Source organism: Neovison vison, chromosome 12 (genome assembly GCF_020171115.1).
Source record: "Neovison vison isolate M4711 chromosome 12, ASM_NN_V1, whole genome shotgun sequence".
NCBI lineage: Eukaryota > Metazoa > Chordata > Mammalia > Carnivora > Mustelidae > Neogale > Neogale vison.
Window position 1 is genome coordinate 88,046,699 of NC_058102.1, and position 13,066 is coordinate 88,059,764.

Genomic DNA, 13,066 nt, shown 5'->3' on the forward strand with positions numbered 1-13,066 from the left:
AGAAAAGTCTGGTCTGAAAGGTGGGTGTGGGTCACGTTGGTGGTTTGGGATGGAGAGGCATTGACCATGGGAAAGCACCCAGATTGGGATTGAGGGTAGAGTTGGGGTATGGTTTGGATCTGGGAGTCTGGTTTGGAGATCTGTCAGGTCTGGAGATGGGTTCAGGGGTGAGGCTGGGCAGGCACACGGTCACGTGAGGCACAGTTTCGGGTTAGGCCAAAAGGGGGTCAGCATCGGGCTGCCACGTTAGGGTTAGGCTTGGCTAGAACCTCTTGAGGGTCTTGGGGAGCTGGTTGTCTGTCCTGTGGTGCCCCTGATGGGTCTGTCTTCTCCCTTCTCAGTGGGCCACTCTCAGCCATGACCAGGTTCTCTGGCCCCCATAGTGGCAGGTCCCCCTGTAGCCTCTGAGCCAGGCCAGGGCCTGGGGGAGCAGCATTCTGCCACTGAGCCCCGAACTCTCTAAAGCCTGGCAGCTGCTGAAGCAGGGGCCCCATTTCACACTGAAGCAGGCCTGGGTTTGTGGCGACGTGCTGCCAGCCTGTTCTGCTGGCTGCCTGCCTTCCTGCCTCCTCTTTCTCCCAGGATGTTCGTCAGGGGACCTTGGCATCTTTGGGTCCTGGCTGGCTGCGGGTCTTCACAGTGCTAGCTCCTCTCCTGACCACCCTCCCTTCCAGGTCCGGGGTTGGTGTGAGAGCTCTCCCTGCTCCTCCCTTGGCCTTAACCACAGTGCTATCCGTGGGCCGGGCTATCTCACCTTGTCATGGTTCCCACACACGTCCACGCCAGACTTGGGAGCCCAGGGTTAGGGCTATGTCCACAGTATGCCCCCAACCCAGACTGCCCAGGTCCCGTGGCCTCGCCCCTGACCACTGTGGCCCTCCCTGAGCCTAGCCAGCCTCCTGAGCCTTAGGCCTGTGGCACCTTGGGGGCTGTACTCTGCCACATGGACTGAGTGGGAGGCTGGGGGCCTAGGGGTGGGCTGGTGGTCCCAGTCTGGGCCAGAGATCCCCGGGCTTCCCTAGGCTTGGCTCCTGAGAATCAGTCGCCTGGACCAGGGCCATGGACCTGGTGGTCGGGGTGAGGATTCTGCCTCACCACCGTGGGTCCCTAGGGGTGGGTCTGGTTGAGGAGGTGTGGTGGCACCTGGCTGGGTGGCTGGGTGGTTGGGTGTGTCTGTGTGTGACTCAGGCTGGATGCCGGGGACTTGAGCTGGTGGCTTTGTTCTGCCCCTGGCCTGGGAGGGTGTGCACAAGGCAGCTGTGAGTCACTGGGGTGTGGCCCGGCCGGCTTGGAGGCTCCCGAGAGAGAGAGAGAGAGAGAGAGAGAGAGAGACACACACACCCTCACACACATGCACAGCCAGTGCAGGGGCCCTGTCCCCGGGGCCTTTCCCTCAGTGGTGCTATGGGTACTTCCTAAGGGGCTCCATGCTGACCAAGGGCCCTGTGCCTCTGGAGGAGCTGGTATGGGATCTGACCCCAATAGCCACAGCCCAAGACCCCGAGGGGCACACTGCCCCTTCCCCAGCTTCCCGATCAAGAACATTTGTGGGCCACTATCTGCTACTATACAGACTGTCAACCCAGGGGACCTGGAAAACAACTCTGGGTGGAGGAAATGATTATTCCCACTACAGATGAAGGAGCTGGGGCTGTGAGAGGCTAAGGATGCTAGTCAGTGGCCAGCCTGTCCCAAGCCTCCTCACCAGGTGTACACAGTGGCCTGCCCTGTGCCAGGTGTGGGTGCATCTGTGATGATGGCCTGCCTCCCCCCTGCTTCAGGGCAGCTCATCATGAGTACCCCTTCAATACCACCTCTCCATCAGCCTCAGGCAGAGCTCCAACAGGGTCGGGCGAGCAAGTAGCCCCTCCCAGCCACCGGGACTAGGTTCTAGGCCCTTCCATAGCTTTGAGAGTGGAGACAGACATGCCCCGCTGGACCCCTGGGCAGTGCCTATCTGCATTCTCTGGGCAAGGGGCAGAGGGCCCTGGGGCCCAGCTCCCTCTTTGGGGACCCAGCATTCCCCATTCCCAGGGAAGGACAGGAAGTGTGGTTTCTATGTGACCGCTGGCCCTTGTCCACAGGTATGGACACACCTGTCCTGTGTGGATGGGAGGGGGGAGGACAGCCAGTTGGCTGTAAATCAGGTGTGAGGGGCAAGCAGTGCAGATTGAGGGACAGCCCCTGCCCCCAGGGGCGAAGCAGAGAACCCGAGGGTCCTGGGCGGGCTGGGTCCTCAGAGACCACCTGTAGGGGAGTGGATATTCTCCAACAGAGACCAGGGGCTGCCTTGGGGGCTGCAGCCCCCAGAGGGTTACTCTGGAGGTGGGGGGTTGGGGGGTTGGGATGACAATAGGGTGCAGTTCTAAGAGCAGGACCCACCCCCTCCACCCACAGCCCCACCCGGTTCTCTGTCAGGAGCTCTTTGAGGGAGCGGAGAAAGCGCCTTATAAGGTAACAAACATAGTCGGCCAGGTGGAGAGGACAGGCGCCTCCCTGCCTCCAGGCCTCCCTGCCCCACCCCTGCAGACGGGCTGCTTAGGCTTGGGGTGGGTATCCCAGGTCTGGCCTGGAGCCTGACGCAGTCCTCCTGCCCCACCCCCTCAGCTCAGGGAGCCCCTGCTACCAGCCCCGACTCTGGGGGCAAGGGAGGGGGGCACCTGGCATGGGGGAGGCCTGGCTCTCCCTGCCTGGGGGCGGGGAGGCAGAAGGGGCAGCCCAGTCTCAGAGAGGCTGCTGTGTGACCTTGGCTAGTAATTGCTCCTTTCTGAGCCTGTTTCCTCTTCTGTGCAATGGGCGGGGGTGGGGGGTGGGGGGGGCGCTAAGGGCTATGAATCAGCTCCTGGGGATCCTAAGTCCTGTGGAGTGTCCCTTCACTTACAGGCACTTAAGAAGACTGGGTCATACCGGCCACTCTGGGCCACAGTCTCTGCCACCTTCCCCAAGCCCAGGACCTTCCTTCCCTGCCACTGTTTGGCTCCCTAGGCAAGGGCCGACTGTCACTGTTCCAAGAAAGCTGAGGCTCCAGGATAGTTCTGGTCAGTTCTCCAGGTGGGTTGGCCTCCCTCAGCTTGCTGACCTGCCAGCAGTGGGGCCTGGTGGAGAGAGCCTGAGGATGCAGGCGCTCTCTCCACAGACCTGCCTCCCCACCTGGAATACCTGTCTCCAGCTCTCCAGCTCTCCGCTAGAGCCTCCCCACCGAAACCCCCACTCACCCCCAGCCGTGCCCTCCCCAGCCCTTGGGTGCACTGGGTTTTGCATTGCCCTGGGTTGGCCGACCTGTGATGGGCGTCCTGTGAGCGCCAGATGTGCCATCTTGGAATTTTACCCTGGAGAGAAAAGGCCTGACTCGAAATTTCTAGAAGGCATTACAAGCATGATTTGGATTTGGCTCTAAGCAGCGCTAAGTTTAACAGAGAGGTTTAACAGCATGGCCGGGGCAGATCTGGTCCTGGAGGCAGCTTATGCTTTGGACCAGACCCCTTGTGGGCACAGTGAAGGAAGGGAGGGTGTCTTCCTGTTGTTCCTAGAAATCTCGGAGCTGGGAATATCCTTGGCTAATATCTGATTCAACCTCTCACTGTGGGCCTTGGGCAACTGAGGCCCGGAGCTGGGACTGGAGCCGAGGGCTCCTGACCACCAGTCCCACCTGTTTCCCAGGGGGAGGCTGTGTGCTCTCTCCCTGCTCTCTCCTTGTTTAGCTGGGCCTGGACCTGAGGGGCACAGGGTTCCACCTGGTGGGTGCACCTACATAGCCCCACTGGGAGAGGACAGGGTGGGGTCCAGGGACCCAGCCTTTCCCCTGGTCTCTCCTCTGTCTGTCCTGGTGTAGGAGCCTCCCAGCACAGTGATTGCGCTGAGGGTTTCCAGGGAGCTGATGAAGCAACTTCTTTGTGAAAAAACCAGGCCAAACACGTGAGAATGGCTGAGGCGTCCTCTCCCGTTTCCAGTCTCCCCTGCGCGATGCAGCCCTTGGAGTCCTGCCCCCGGCCCCGGCCATAGTGCAGAAAGGACCCCTCCTGAAGCCCCCAGGATGGCATCTGTTCTCAAAGGCTCTGGGGAATTCAGAAGTTCTAGTGGGAAGTTCTGCCTGTTGTCTGGCTCTAGTCTCTCCTGCTGTGTGTTGAACCCCTTCTCTTCTTGCCATGTCCACTGGAGGTGGCAGGTTGCCTGCCCAGCGCTCAGGCCACAGTAACCCGGAGGTCAGGATTGCAAGTATCCTCATTCTCTTTTCCACCTGCAGGGTTAGGGGAAGCCTGAGGCTCCATCCTGAATGCCCATGGGGAATGCCCTTCTCCACACCCCTTCCCCAGCCTGCTGGTCCCATTCTGGACTTTCACCCCTTGCGTACACCCCCCTCTCCAGGAAGTGCTGGCTATGCTCCAGTTTTTTCCTTGACTCTGTATTGAGCTGGCTTCCAGCATCTTCTCTGTGTCCTGAACTAGCCTGTGTTCCCAGTGCCTTGGGAAGTTCCTGATGCCAGTTGGTGCTTAATAAGTGTAACGGACTGGGGAGTCTGCTTCGCTCTCTGACCTTCTCCTCGCTCATGCTCTCTCTCACTGTCTCTCTCTCTCAAATAAATAAATAAAATCTTTAAAAAAAAAAAAATAAGTGTAACGGACTTATGAAGGGCAGCTTTTCCAGCATATGCTGAAAACCATGATCCATGGACTCTCCCAGACTTTCCAAATGGGAGGCTCCAGGGTAGACCCCGTAGGTTCTTTCCGCAGGTACCTTTGGTTCATAGTGCTCTAATGAGGGCATCTGAACACGAGTGACCTTGGGCTAGCTCTCTCTCCTGGCCTGGAGGCTGGTGCTAGGCCCTTTCGGGGGTTAGATGGAGGAGGAAACTGCCAGGCCTGTTCACAGATCATCACTACCTCCCCCGCTGACTTCTCTGGGCCTAGATCTGGATCCATCAGGAAGTTCTAGAAGCCAGGAAGGCCAGGGCCTAGAAGGCAGAAGGCACAATTCCTCCCAGTTCCCTGGGCTCAGTGCGGGGCTGAGAGCAGGGTCACAGGCTGCTGTGAGTCACAGAACAACTGTAAGTTCATGGATTTAGTGAGCATTTACTGTATACAAAGCACATGACTGCAAGAATGGAGCACGTTGGGAAGTCATCAAGCCTAGGGCCACCCTGACCCCCAGATAGGCAAGGCTGTAGAAATGGCCTCTTCCAAGCGACTCAGGAACCTGGGGCTTAGAGAGAGTCACGCGTGGCCCTGGGCTACCCAGCACCCACAGCAGCTGGAACGAGAGTCCTTGTTCCTTCCCCAGCACCTGTTGCCCAGTGCTGCCTGAGTAGTGGGGACATAGGGGGGCGCTGGCTGAGGAAAGACAGTGTTCTGATGAACAGGGGCCCCTGGTGTGTTGGGGGGAAGCAGGACAGGAAATCCACAGCAGCCCACCCAGGACCGTGGACTTGCAACAGGCACGTGTAGTGTGTGTGTGTGTGTAAGAGAGTGCAGCAGGGGCCATGTAGGCTTGGTTCTGAGCAGACTTGCTAAACATGTGCGTATTTATAAAGCAGGAGGAACAGTGTTTGCTATTTCCGCATTTTGCTGTGGGTGCACTGAGGCGTCTTAGTGTGGTCAGGCAAGGACTGGGGGACATTGCGGTGGGGGAAGCCCAGCAGGGTTGTGGGCAGGAGTATAGGTTGTCAAGGGTAGCATGACAGGGGGCTCTGGAAGGTGCCTGCGCAGTTCAGAGTTGGGGAGAGGAGGCCCCAGGTCTGCCCCCCTCAGAGACAAGGGAGTCCAGAAACTGCAGGCACTTCTGCCGCCTCGCTGTGCGCAGAGGCTTTGGCTAGTGTGGTCTTCGGGGTGTTGGGTGTGCGTGTGGGCGGCTGGTTCAGAGCCTTAGCAAGCCTCTGCAAGGTTCTGGCTTTGTCCTTCTAAAGAACTCTCCGCCCCAGGCCCAAGCAGGAAGTGCTGGCGATGGTGGGATCATGGAAGGCACCCCTACCCACGGCTCAAGGCCACCTTTTCCAGGACCTGCAGTAGCCCGCGGCGGCCGGCAGGAGGCGGTGCCCGACAGGCTTTGGAACGCTCCTCCTCCCCCTGCCCGCGGCGGGGCGCCCCGGAATGCGGCGGGGCTCAGATGTGGCGGCGCCGCCCGCGTCCCGTCCCGTCCGGTCCGGGCGGCCCTGAGCGGCCTCCCTGCCCCGGCACGCCGGCCCGCGGGCGGGCGGACACCAGGTGTCGGCGCTGCGGGAACAGAGGCTTCCGAGCCCCGCCCCGGGTCGTGGCGCCACACCTGGCCCCGCCCCCCGGCCAGGCGCCGTGGGGGTGGGCCCTGGCGCTGGCCTGGCTGCGGGGACCCACAAGCCCTGAGTTCCAGAGTTTCAGGGTCCGGGGGACCCTCCCGGGCGGCTGCCCGACACACACAGCTGGCCTGTCGGTGAGTGGCTCCGGGGCCAGGTCCCCAGCACGCCTTCAGTGGCCTCCCACCTGTCCTGCTGGAGGGAGCTGGAGCTGTGTGGAAGTCGGTGCTCTGGTCTCATTTTCCCTGCTGAAAGAGGGGAAGGACCCTATCTTGCAGGACTGTTGTGGGCAATGACCCATAGACGTTTATGGACAGTGCCAAAGGATGGGGGTCCCTACCCGGCTCCCCCAACACACTGGCAGCTTGACTGGGCAACTCCCCTGGATAGGTCCTCACTTTTCCCCCATCCTATCCCGTAGCTGGCTGTGGCCCTCATGTTGGGAGTGGATGTGCAGGGTAGCAGAGGAGAGAAGTGTGAGCTTTGGCCTGTTCTGGTTATAGGCTGGACCTGGTCTTTTCCGTCTGGTGTTTCTGAATGGAAGCAGGACTCGCTGGACGGTGGCTCAGCCCCTCAACTCCTGATGACCCTGGCCTTGGCCTTCAGGGCTAAGACAGAGGAGTGGGAAGCTCAGACCAGAGGGTCTTGGAAGGAGGGCCTCAGACCAGAGGGGCAGGCTCTGTCAGCATGGGGTGCAATGGGGTGGGATACACAGAGAGTACAGACCCCATTCCCACTTGACAGACGGTTATACAGAGGCTCTTTTCCCATTCTCTCTCCTCCTTACTTTTTGGGATTGTTTTAAAACTGCAGAACCATAGTGGTGGGGAGGGCATGGATCTTAGAATATGTTCAGGCTCCTTCTTCCCAAACTCAGGTATGTCTGTGGTCCCACCAGTGACCTGCTCATTGTGGCCATATTCCAGGCCCTGGACGTTCCAGAAGGGACCCTGTCTGGGAAGTGTGAACCCTGTCAGCTCTAAGGCTAGGCCCAGGGAAGAAAGAAGTTTCTCCTTGCAGTCTGCTCCTCCTCCCAACAGAATACCCACTGATTTTGGGGTGTGTGTCCCCTCTTTACCTTTCTACCTCATCAGCTGGACAGGCCCAGCATACGGAGCAAAACTGAAGAGAGATTTGCTGGAACCCTGGCTATCTCCAAAGGGGTGGGAAGGGGTCAGGAGGCCCAGCTCCTGGCCTAAAGTTCACCTCCACTGTGTGGTTCTAGCAAGGTCCCTCCTCTCTCTGGGCCTCAGTTTCTCCATCTGTAAAATGAGGCAGTAGGGTATGTTTATGGTGCTGGGATATCACCCCTGGGATGTCTGTGCTACCCTCTACACTCCCACATCCAGGGTGCCCCGGAACTGTTTTGGAGGGAGGGACCTGGAAGGGGAAGGGCCTACGTGGGTCGGACAGCCTACGTCTGGGACAGTGTAGTTTCCAGAGGACAAAAGAAAGTGGCTCTCATTGTCTGCTGAACATGGCAGGAGTTCCTGCTAGGGGCTCTCCATCTGCCTGGGGGTGAGAATGGGCAAGGGCAAGGGTCTTAGATCAATCCTTTGGGGCCTGATGGGTTGGGTGGCTTGGTGACTGAATGGCATACTTTTAAGGGCTGGCTTGCCTTGTGGCTGTCCCTGATCCCTTGAGACGTTCTTCAGAATTAGCTTGTCAGCCCAAGTTATTCTCTGCCTGGGACACAATACAAGGAGCTCCTCTCCTTCGGGGGCCAGACACTGGGGTGGCCATGGGCGGTGGGTTGGCCTGGCCTGGCAGTTTTTTGAGGAGACTTGGGTCCTAGGGAGAGGTGGTCATGAAGATATTGACTGGCATCCTTTATTCAGGAGGCCATGGGGATAACACATGTGGGACAGGGCACGGTGGACCTGAGGGTCTCCTACCTTTCACCTGTGTGAGGCATAGTCTCAGAAGCCTCATGCTTGTGGAGCGATGGAGCTGGGGAGAGGGCTGTCAGACAGGCTGGAAACCCCCAAGAGGACCCTCAGGTTTTCCCAGTCTCAGGGAAAGCCCCCTGAAGCAGCCCCAACTTGCGGTGGGTGGGGCAAAGCCTCTGATGGCTTGGAGGGTGAGTGGGTCCCTGAGTCCTCCCTTTTGTACCGGTGTCTGTGGCCGAGAGCAAGAGGGAAGGCAGCAGGAATGCAGGAATCCTGTCCAGGCCATGTCCCAACAGGCTGGGGTGGGAGGGCTCTTCAATCCACCTCGTTGCTAAGCAGCCTGTGCAAACAGCAGAGACACACAGACAGCCTCTGTGTGTGTGCCCGTGCCGGGGGGCCTCTGGGCTCAGGGGACCCATCGCCACACGCTGCAGATGGGAGCCCTTGCTGCCATGCGCAGTCCCGAGGTGGGGGTTGGGCCTGCCGACACCTGCTGGGCGCTCACTGTGTACGGGTTGGATTCATTCATTATCTCCTTTCATCCCCACACCCCAACAAGCACCCCTCTTCCCTCTTACCCACTTTTATAGAGAGGGAAACAGAGGCTCTGAAAAGTCACACACTCCCCAGGGCACAGAGTGGTTCAGCCAAGCCAGGGCTCACACTGAGGTCTGTCTGACTCCAGAGTGTAGTCTTGCCCTAGATGCATGTGGCTGTGTGTGCCTGGGAACATCTGTGGGAGGTATGCCTGGGATGGGTGCTTTGGCGGTGGGCCTGCGCTGGTCTGTGCCCGAGGACGCTGGCTTATGTGTGCACACCTGTGTCCACACCTGGCGTGTGCACATCATGCCCACGTGTGAGCGCGGGACATACATTAGCTGCGGATGTGCGCTCGCATGCACAAGCACAGGCATGTGCCGAGTGCATGTGCATCTCTGTGTGCCCACTTGTGCACGTCTGCACACAGCCCTGTGCCGTGCCTATGTGGTCTTCTCTGCAGGCTGCCCTCACGCGCAGCCCACCCACCTTCTGTCCCCTTCTTGGGCTCCTGCCTTGGCACAAGGCCCCAGCAGGATGTGACCACCTTGTGGGTGGCACTGGGACTTCCGAGGATTTGAAGGAAGGGGATTTTGGGGCGATAGGGTTAGTAGGAACAGGGTTGAATAAGAGGAAGATGCCTAGAATGAGAGGGATTAAGGCTGGGGCTGGTCTGGGTTTTCTTTAGCCCCTAAGCAGGGGAGTGGTGCAGGGCGCCCTGATCGTGTCCCCTTCCTCTACCTACTTTTCTCAAGGCTCAGCTCCCCACTGCCTAGGGAAATGCTCCAGGGAGACCGCAGGGGTGTCCCAGGGCTTGGAGGGCTTGGCTGTGTCCTGTCCTTCTATCTGTGTGTGCCAGGTAATCCCCCCTCAACCTCCAAGGGAATGGAGAGGTGAGGGGACCCAAGAAGGGACTCCTCTGGGTTCACGGGTGTGGGGGAGAAGGGCTGAAGCTAAATTCTAGCCCAGTGCACGGCCCCTTGGCACCAGCTCTCACTGCCTCTGGGCATAGAGGTGTAGGCAGAGCGGCGGTCAGCAGGGGGCGCTCGAGGCCTGTGGATCGCGGGGAGCTGTGGGGCAGGAGAGACTGAACCATAGGTACAGACTCACCCGCAGATGGGGTGGGGACGGGGTGGGAGTATGGACTTAGCACCACTTGGGGCAGATTCCCAGAGGGACAGATCTACATCCCCTCCCTAGAAGGACAGACTCAATGCTTCCAGCAACAGATTCACAGGCCCTTTGAGGGACAGGCACGGAGACAGCCTCCTCCCCCACTGGAGCCTTCACAGCCCGGCCCTGGAGTCAGACAGGCCTGGGTCAGGTGCCAGCTCTGCCCACCACCCCCTGGGTGACTTGAGGCAAGTCACTCAACCTCTCCTGAAATGGGGGCAATGTGTGCTAGACGACGTGGCCCTGGAGGTTATGACAAGTTGCCTGAGCAGGCTCTCACAGGGATGTCCTCACCCTCCTCAGCAAATATTTAATGAACATCTGCTAAGTGCCAGGCCTTTTGTGAAGCGCTGGGGGTACAGCGATGAGCAAGTTACAAAGGCTAGCCCCTGTCTCAAGGAGCTAACATTCTGATGGCAGAGAGGTGTCCTAAGGCTTGTTGAAATGAAAACTAGTCAACACCCCCCCCCACCTGCCTTCTCGATGCTTTAAAATGGAAATCATGAATTACTAATTAAAGACTGGCAGAGATGGGTCTTTCTCTCTTTTATTTCTTGTCACATGCAGGGCTGGGAAAATCCCAGATCTTACTGTTCTGCTTCAACCCTCGACCTCTTAGCACAGAGTCAGATCCAGCCACCGTCCACTCCAGACCCTGTCCTCACTTAGTCCCAGCTGGAGTCCAAAGATGGCCCACAGGGCCTGGCACAGTCTGGTCCTGGGTCTGGCCAGTCTCCTCCCGCTCTCTCCTCTCCCTCCACTGCCCCCAAGCTGGCCTCCTTGCAGGTCCTCAAACGTGCCTCAGGGCCTTTGCCCTTGCTGTTCTCTCTGCTGGAATGCCCTCCCTGGGCATCCACGTGGCTTGCTTCTTCACTTCCTCCTGGGATTTGATGAAATGTCTTCTTGGTGAGGCTTTCCCTGCCCTCCTGATTAAGCATCCCCACCCCCTGCCCTCCCTGTGCACCTGCCTCTTTTATGATTTCCCGGGAGAATTCATTATTGCCAGCAGGCCAACTGTCTCTTTTACAATATGTTTCTTTCTCATCTTTCTTCTCCTGTGAGAATGTAAACTCCATGTGAGCAGGGATTGGGCAGATTTGTTCCTGCTGTAACTTCAAAGCCTAAAATATGCCCGGCACATTGCAGGCATCAACAAATACTTGTCATGGGAATGTGAGCACTGGCTCCAGGGCGGTATGCATTCCTTGGTGACTGGAGCATGCATTCCCTGGAGAGGGGGGTGCCCAACTTCGCAGCTGCAGCTGGGCCACAGCAGGCACAACCCTGTTAGGGGCTGGAGGGCTGGGGGAAAGGGAGAAGGCAGGAGTATTCTGGTTCTTTCTAGCTCCTTATGGGAGAGAAGCTGAATGGCTATCGTAAACTCCACCAAACTCTCATGTCTTAGTTGGGACATAATCAAGAGGCAGCTTTTCTCCATTTGAAAAAAAATGAAAAATGTAAAAAAAAATCTAGCAGTCAGAGGGGGAGGTGGTAGGTGATCATTCCCCTTTCCCTCCCGCCCTTCCTCCCCCCTCTCTTTCTTCCCCTCCCTCCCCCCTCTTTCCCTTCCTTCCTTTCTCTCTCTCTCTTTTTCTTCCTCCCTTCTCTTCCTTTTTCTTCTTTCTTTCTTTCTCCCTTCCTGCCTCTCTCTCTCTTTCTTTTGAACCCATTCCCTCCTTCTACCTCCCATCTCTGACGACCACTGGTCTGTTCTCCTGCTTTTATGAGTTTGTTTGCTTGGATTCCCCACATAAGTGAGATTATACAGTATTTGTCTTTCTGTCTGACATTTCACTTAGCATAATGCTCTCAAGGTCCATCGTGTTCACAAATGGCAGGATTTCCTTCTTCTTGTGGCTGAATAATATTCCATCATACATGTACGGTACATCACACTTTCCTTATGCATCCATCCATAGATGGACACTTGGGATATTTCTGTATCTTGGCTGTTGTGCATAATGCTGCCATGAAGACGAGGGTCCAAAGATCTCTTTGAGGGTGTGGTTTTGTTTCCTTTGGATCTATTCCCAGAAGTGGAATTGTTGGATCATATGGAAGCTCTATTCTTGGTTTTTGGAGGAACCTCCATACTTTCATAGGGACTGCACCAATTCATATTCCCACCAGCAGTTCACGAGGGTTCCCTTTCCTTCTGTCCTTGCTAACACTTGTGATTTCCTGTAGTTTTGTACCTAGCCACTCTGACAGGTGTGCAGTGGCATCTCATTGTGGTTTTGATTTGAACTTCCCTGATGCTGAGTGATGTTGGACACTTTTCATGTATCTGTTGACCACCTCTGCCCATTTAAAAAATTGGCTTGTTTGGTTTTTTTTTGCGACGGAGTTGTATGAATTCTTTATATATTTTGGATTAGCCCCTTATCAGATACATACTTTGCAAGTTTTTTCTCTCATCCCATGGGTTGCCTTTTCATTTTGTGGACGGTCTCCTGTGTTGTGCAGAATCTTTTTAGTTTGATGTGGTCCCACTTGTTTATTTTGGGGAGATGTTTGTCATTTCTGGACAGAGGGGTTCTAGCAGAGGATTTACATGTGTTACACATTCTCCACCTGGGGCATAGGTGCTGGCCGCCTTCTGGAAGCCCAGGGGGCTGTAGCCATCTTGTAAAAGCAGTTAGCCAGGCTTTAAGTCCCAGCTGTTCCAGTAGAAGGAAGACACTCTGTCCAAACCCCGTGCCCCGGTGCCCAAGAACTGGCTCCTTGGGGCCCTTGTCTGAGCTCCTGGGTGTAGTTAAGCCCACCTTCTTTGGCTCTGGAGGAGGTGCTGCCTCCTGTGTTTCCTCAGCAACGCCCCCCACCCCTGCCACCCGCCTCCTTCTTCTTTAAGTTTCCTGTACCCACTCTATCAGCTACTTGTATCGAATCCCCTCTGTGTGAAATGACTGGATACCGACTGATAGACCAGAGAAGGAAAACTCTAGAAATGCAGATTGTGCCCGGTGCCAAGAAGAACACAAGTTGGGGTAATAGTAAAGCAAGAAATAAAAAGTTGTGTGGAGGTAGTAGGGGGCTATTTTTGGTGGGTGGGTCTGGTGAGCTCTGAGCTGACACCTGAGAGGAGCCAGAGCCGAGGGAGTGAAGTTTCTGGTGGGGACCGGCTCTCTGGACCTGGTGGGCTGGGGCAGCCCACCAAGTACAGGGTGCTGCCCCTGCCCCTGCCAGCTGGGCGGAGAGATGGCTT